This window comes from Hemitrygon akajei, chromosome 1 (genome assembly GCF_048418815.1).
Source record: "Hemitrygon akajei chromosome 1, sHemAka1.3, whole genome shotgun sequence".
NCBI lineage: Eukaryota > Metazoa > Chordata > Chondrichthyes > Myliobatiformes > Dasyatidae > Hemitrygon > Hemitrygon akajei.
In genome coordinates, this window is record NC_133124.1 from 11,962,389 (window position 1) to 11,968,388 (window position 6,000).

Here is a 6,000-nt window from a genome sequence, read left to right on the forward strand (position 1 = left end):
TTAATTAAAGAGCTATTTAAGAGATAAACTGGGTCATACAATATTAATGCCAAAACCTAATGAAATGGAAACTTTAATTCAAAAAGGAAAAATTAAATATTTTACATCTTGTATGTATAATTTGATTCAAAAACAGACAATTAAACCAGGAATCCATAAGTCAAGACAAAAATGGGAAACTGATTTGAATATTAAAATTGATGAAACAAATTGGTCAAGACTATGTCTTGACAGTATGACAAATACAATAAATGTCCGACTTAGATTAGTACAATATAATTTTTTACATCAACTATATATTACACCACAAAAAATAAATAGATTAAATCCAAATTTATCTGATCGATGTTTTCGATGTCATCAAGATATTGGTACTTTTTTACATTCTACTTGGTCTTGTGCCAAAATTCAACCTTTTTGGATAAATTTAAGAGTCTTATTGGAACAAATTATCGGAATACAGCTTCCACATAACCCAATATTATTTTTATTAGGTGATATTGAAGAGATAAAACCAAAACTCAAGTTCAACAAATATCAGAAAGAATTTATAAAAATTGCTTTGGCAGTAGCCAAAAAGACTACTGCAGTTACTTGGAAATCAGATTCATACTTAACTATGGACCATTGGAATAATGAAATATATAGCTGCATTCCACTTGAAAAAATTACTTATAATTTAAGAGATAAATATGACATATTTCTGAAAATTTGGCGCCCTTACTTACAAAAGATAGGATTAAATATATAGGTGCTCCAAAGATAAAGTTATTAGTCATCTGGAGAAAAATAAATATATATATTAAAGTTATTTTGAATTCCATGGAGCATGTGGGGATCTTCCGATATCCAGGCATTCTTTCTTTCTTCTTTCTTTCTTTTTTTCTTTTTTTTTCTTTTTAGATAGGGATGTTAAAGGGGGGAGGGTTAAGGGGAGGGGGAGGGCTGATATATATATCATTATTCTACTATTCTATTTCATGTAATTATCTTTAAAAATGGAATAAAAAAAAGAGCTGCAACATTATCTCGCAGCTCTGAAGCTCAGTTCTCTGGAAGATCAACTCACCATGTCTTCTTAATCACTCTGTTGACTTGCACGACAACTTTGAGAGATCTATGGACATGTACCCAAGATCCCTCTGTTCCTCCACACTGCAAAGAATCTAATATTAGCCATATTCTGCCTTAACTGCTGTAGTCAGCAATCTGGTTTTGGTTCTCACTCCATGGCTTCAGTTGTTTTGTTGACACCAAGCTGGGGACTTGGTGGTCGGCTAACAGCAAATGGTTACCATAATACCATTAGATATAGGAGCAGAATTAGGCCATTTAGCCCATCAAGTCTGCTTTGCCATTTCATCATGGCTGATAAATGTTCCCTCTTTACTCCATTCTCCTGCCTTCCCCTCATATCCCTTCATGCCCTGACCATTCAAGAATCTATCAACCTCTACCTTAAATATATGTACAATGTACTGTGTATGTTAATCAAAATGGCTTCTTTGGTTTGCTAGAGTAGGAATGCTTTTATGTTTGATAAGTGTTTTCTCTCGCAGTTGTTTAGCTTTGGACTTGCTGATATGGGGATTGTATTCATTTTTTAACCAATGGGGAATGTTATTTTGTCTTGTGAGGCTGGGAGCTTGGGGGTTTCGCGGTCTTTTCAGGGGAGACGGGAAGGAGACGCCGAGGAAGGTGGACGTGCGCTGCACTGCTCAGTCAACCACCAGGGGTGGTCTCAGGTGCGAGGAAGTGGAGGTCAGAGGCAAGCGACGAGGGGTCGAATGGTTCGATGGTTGAGCTCCAACGATGTGCACTAAACTGACTGAACTTTGATAAGTTGGCGCCTTTTACTTTATTTTCTTTTCCTTCATATATATTGTATTGCATAGTACTCTTTTAGTTTTAGTAAAATCTTTAAAGTGTATTCCATAACGGTATTTGGTGTGAGTTTGATATTGTGTGTGTACGTGCGGCATAAACTTGATTCTCACAGCACCTGCGTGTACGGGAGGTGGGGTTGGTGAGTGGCTGGATCTCCTTTTCCCCTAGACATATACCAGCGTGTTGGGTAAGTGTTATATACACATAAAGGCCAGCGCAGCTGCCCATGTCAACGAATTTCACAGATACACCACTAAATAAATTCCTCCTCAGCTCCATTCTAAAAGGTTGCCCCCCAATTCTGAGGCTGTGTCCTCTTGCCTTTGACTCTGCCACCATAGGAAACATCCTCTTCACATCCACTCTATCAAGGCCTTTCCCCAATCAATAGGCTTCATTTAGGTCACCCCTCATTCTTCTCAATTCTGGTGAAAGCAGACCTAGAGCCATCAAATGCTCTTGATATGACAAGCCGTTCAATCCTGGAATTACTTTCATTAACCTCCTTTGAACCCTATCTAGTTTCATGTTACATACCCTGTGGGTATCTCGTGACTGTCTTATGACCATGATGTCATTGAGTATCTTGTGAGCATGATGTAATTGTCTTGTGATGGTGGAGTGATGTAATTTTCCCGCCAGTGTGAGGTCACGTGATGGCATATTCCAACAGGTATATAAGGGGAAACCCCTGTTGTCACGCAGTTAGTTAGTTTTGCTGCGTATTTCATGAAGCACTTTCATTTTAAAGTGGAGTTTTACTTTCTATTTTAAGGTGCAAAGGTTATTGCCAGCAGTTTCGCCAGTCGCTGCCAGTTTTGTTTGTTGCACCTTTATTTTACCTCTACAGTCGAGTTGGAGAGTGAGGACCTTACCAAAGTACGGGAACCCGAAGGATTGAGTAAAGTTGGTGTCGTTTGGCAGTTTTATAAAGGATTGACCTTACTGAATCTTCGTTCAGGAATAGTGGCCTGAATCTGAGATAATCCCTGCAAGATCAGGAAGGTTTGTGCAGTGTTCACCCTCCTGCATAAAGGTCAGTTCCTTTAAGCTGTTTTATTTCCTTCATCATAAATCCTTTGGACAAGGCACTTCTCGGCTGGGATCAGCAGTAACATCACGTCTTTGAAGAAATCAGTTTTCAGGGAAGTCTCTCCTTACTGACTGTATAAATCACTTGGACTTTTGAATTTACCACTTTAAGACTGTGTTCGAATTTACCACTTTAAGACTGTGTTTGAATTCATGACTTTAAGAACTATTCCAGAGTTTGGCTGTCTGTTAAATTGCCGTATAGCAGTTAACTTGCGGTTAAGTTAGTCGTTTGTTTACTTTTCACTTTTGTTGAGCAGAGTTTAATAAATGTTTATGTTTGTTTATAAAACCTGGCTCAATTCTATATTCATTGTTGCCCACCATGTAACATTCAGCACATCCTGATTGGACAGCGGCTCAGAAGCAGCAGAAGCATTCCCACGCAGGTAAGGGTCAAAGCTTAAAAAAAGCAGTCAGGCTTCAGCGGGACTCTTTGATCAGACAGCAGCGCAGATGTGGTAGAAGTGTTCCCGTGCAGGTCCGGAGGGTAGCTTGAAAAACCCAGTCTCCATAAAAGAGAGGTACCATCTAGCATAGCAGTCATCATGGGAGACGTCTGAGTCAGAGTGGTAAGGCTCTGGCTCCACAGGCGGAGGCGAGGTAAGTAAGTAAGTTTATTTCTTATTTCTTTTTCTTATTTAACTCTCGGAAGAATAAGGGGTATGTCTGCAGGACGAGTGTTCTGTTCTGGGTGTCTGATGTGAGATTTCCAAGAGACTACCAGCCTCCCCGATGGCCACATCAGCACCAGGTGCATCAAGATGCAGCTGTTTAGAGAATGTGTTAAGAAACTAGAGCTGCAGCTCAATGACCTTTGGCTTGTTAGGGAAAGTGAAGCAGTGACAGACAGGAGATACAGGGAGGTAGTCACCCCAAGGCTACAGGAGACAGATAAATGGGTGACTGTCAAGAGAAGGAAGGGAAAAATGTTAGATAGTGGAGGCACCACCATGGCCATTCCACTCAACAATGAGTATTCCTTTTTGAGTACTGTTGAGGTGGACAACCTATCCAGGAGAAGCAACAGTAGCCATGCCTCTGGCACTGAGTCTGACCCTGTGGCTCAGAAGGGTAGGGATAGCAGCAGTAAGAAGGGACTCGTAGTTAGGGGGACAGATAGGTGGTCCTGTAGATGCAAAAAAGACACAGTTTGCCTTCAGGGTCTTTTTTTGAACGTGTTCACAATATCCTGAAAAGGGAGGGGGAGCAGCCAGAAGCCGTGGTACATATTGGTTCCAATGACATAGGTAGAAAAAGGGAGGTGATCCTGAAAACAGAGCACCCGGAGTGAGGAAGGAAATTGGGAAGAAGGACCCAAAGGGTAGTAATCTTGGGATTGCTGGCTGTGCCATGCAACAGTGAGGATCGGAATAGAATGAGGGGCAGCTAAATTTGAGGCTGAAGAATTGGAGCAGGTACAGGGATTCAGATTTCTGGATAATTGGGACCTCTTCTTGGGCAGGTGTGGTCTATACAAATGGGATGGGTTGCAATTAACTCCTTAGGGGGCCAATATCCTTGCAGGCAGGTTTAGTAAAGCTGTTGGAAGTGGTACAAACTAATAAGACAGGGGGATGGGAACCAGTAGGATAGAGCTGAGAACGAGCCAGCAGGTTTACAAGTAGATGATGAGTGTAATATGAACGTGAAGAAGGACAAACCAATGACAAATACAGACAGAGCAAAGAGTTAAATTGTACCACAGAGGCAACATTCAAAAGGGCAAAGAATGCAGGGCTGAAGGTGCTGTATTTAAATACACTTAGTATTCGGAATAAGGTGGATGAACTCGTGGCACAATTAGAGATTGGTCGGTATGACGTTGTGGGCTTTACTGAGTTGTGGCTGAAAGAAGGTCATAGTTGGGAGCTTAATATGAAAGGATATACTTTGTATTGAAAGGACCTGCAGGAAGGCATAGGTGGTGGTGTGGCTCTGTTGGTAGGAGATGGAATTACATCTCTGACAAAGGGTCAGAGAATGTTGAATCTTTATGGGTGGAGTTAAGAAATTGCAAGGGTAAAAGAAACATTATCAGAATCATATATTGTGGGCCTCCAGACTGGAGCCTGGATGTGGGGTTGAGATTGCAAAGACAGCTGGAATGGGCTTGTAATAAGGTAATGTCATAATTGTAATGGGGTCTTCAATATGCAAGGGGATTGGGAAAATCAGGTTGGTGTTGGATCACAAGAGAGAGAATTTGTTAAGTGCCTATAAGATGGTTTTTTATAGAGCAGCTCGTGATTGAGCCTACTCAGGGAAAAACTAGCTTAGATTGGGTGTTGTGTAATAATCCAGGTTTTATTGGGGTGCTTAAGGTTAAGGAATCCTTAGGAGACAGTGATCATAATACTGATTGAATTTATACCGCATTTATACCGCATACATCAGATGCCTCCGTATCTCAATGGAATAAAGGGAATTACAGAGGCATGAGAGAGGAGCCTACTCAGGTAGATTGGGAGGGGAGCATGGGGGGGGGTACTGGTGGGGATGATAATAAAGCAGAAGTGGCTCAAGTTTCTGGGAATAGTTCACAAGATGCAGGATAGATTTGTCCCACAGAAGATGTTCTCAAACGGCAGGGGTAGGCAATTGTAGCTGACAAGGGAAGTTAATGACTGCATAAAAGCCAAGGAAAGACTTTATAATATAGCAAAAGTGATTGGGAAGTTGGGTGATACAGAAGTTTTTAAAATCCAACGAAGGGTAACTAAAAAGCTGTAAGAAGGGAAAAATGAAATATGAGGGCAAGCTAGCCAATAATGTAAAAGCAGGATACTGAAAGTTTTTTCAGTTATATAAAAAAATAAAAGGGAGGTGAGAGTTGATATTAGACCACTGGAAAATGATGCTGGTGAGGTACTAATGGGGGACAAAGAAATGGCAAATTAACTTAATGGATACTTTGCATCAGTCTTCATTGTGGAAGACATTAGCTGTGTGCCAGAGGTCCGACGGCATCAGGGAGCAGGAGTGAGTGCCATTGCTATTACAAAGGAAAAAGTGCTAGGC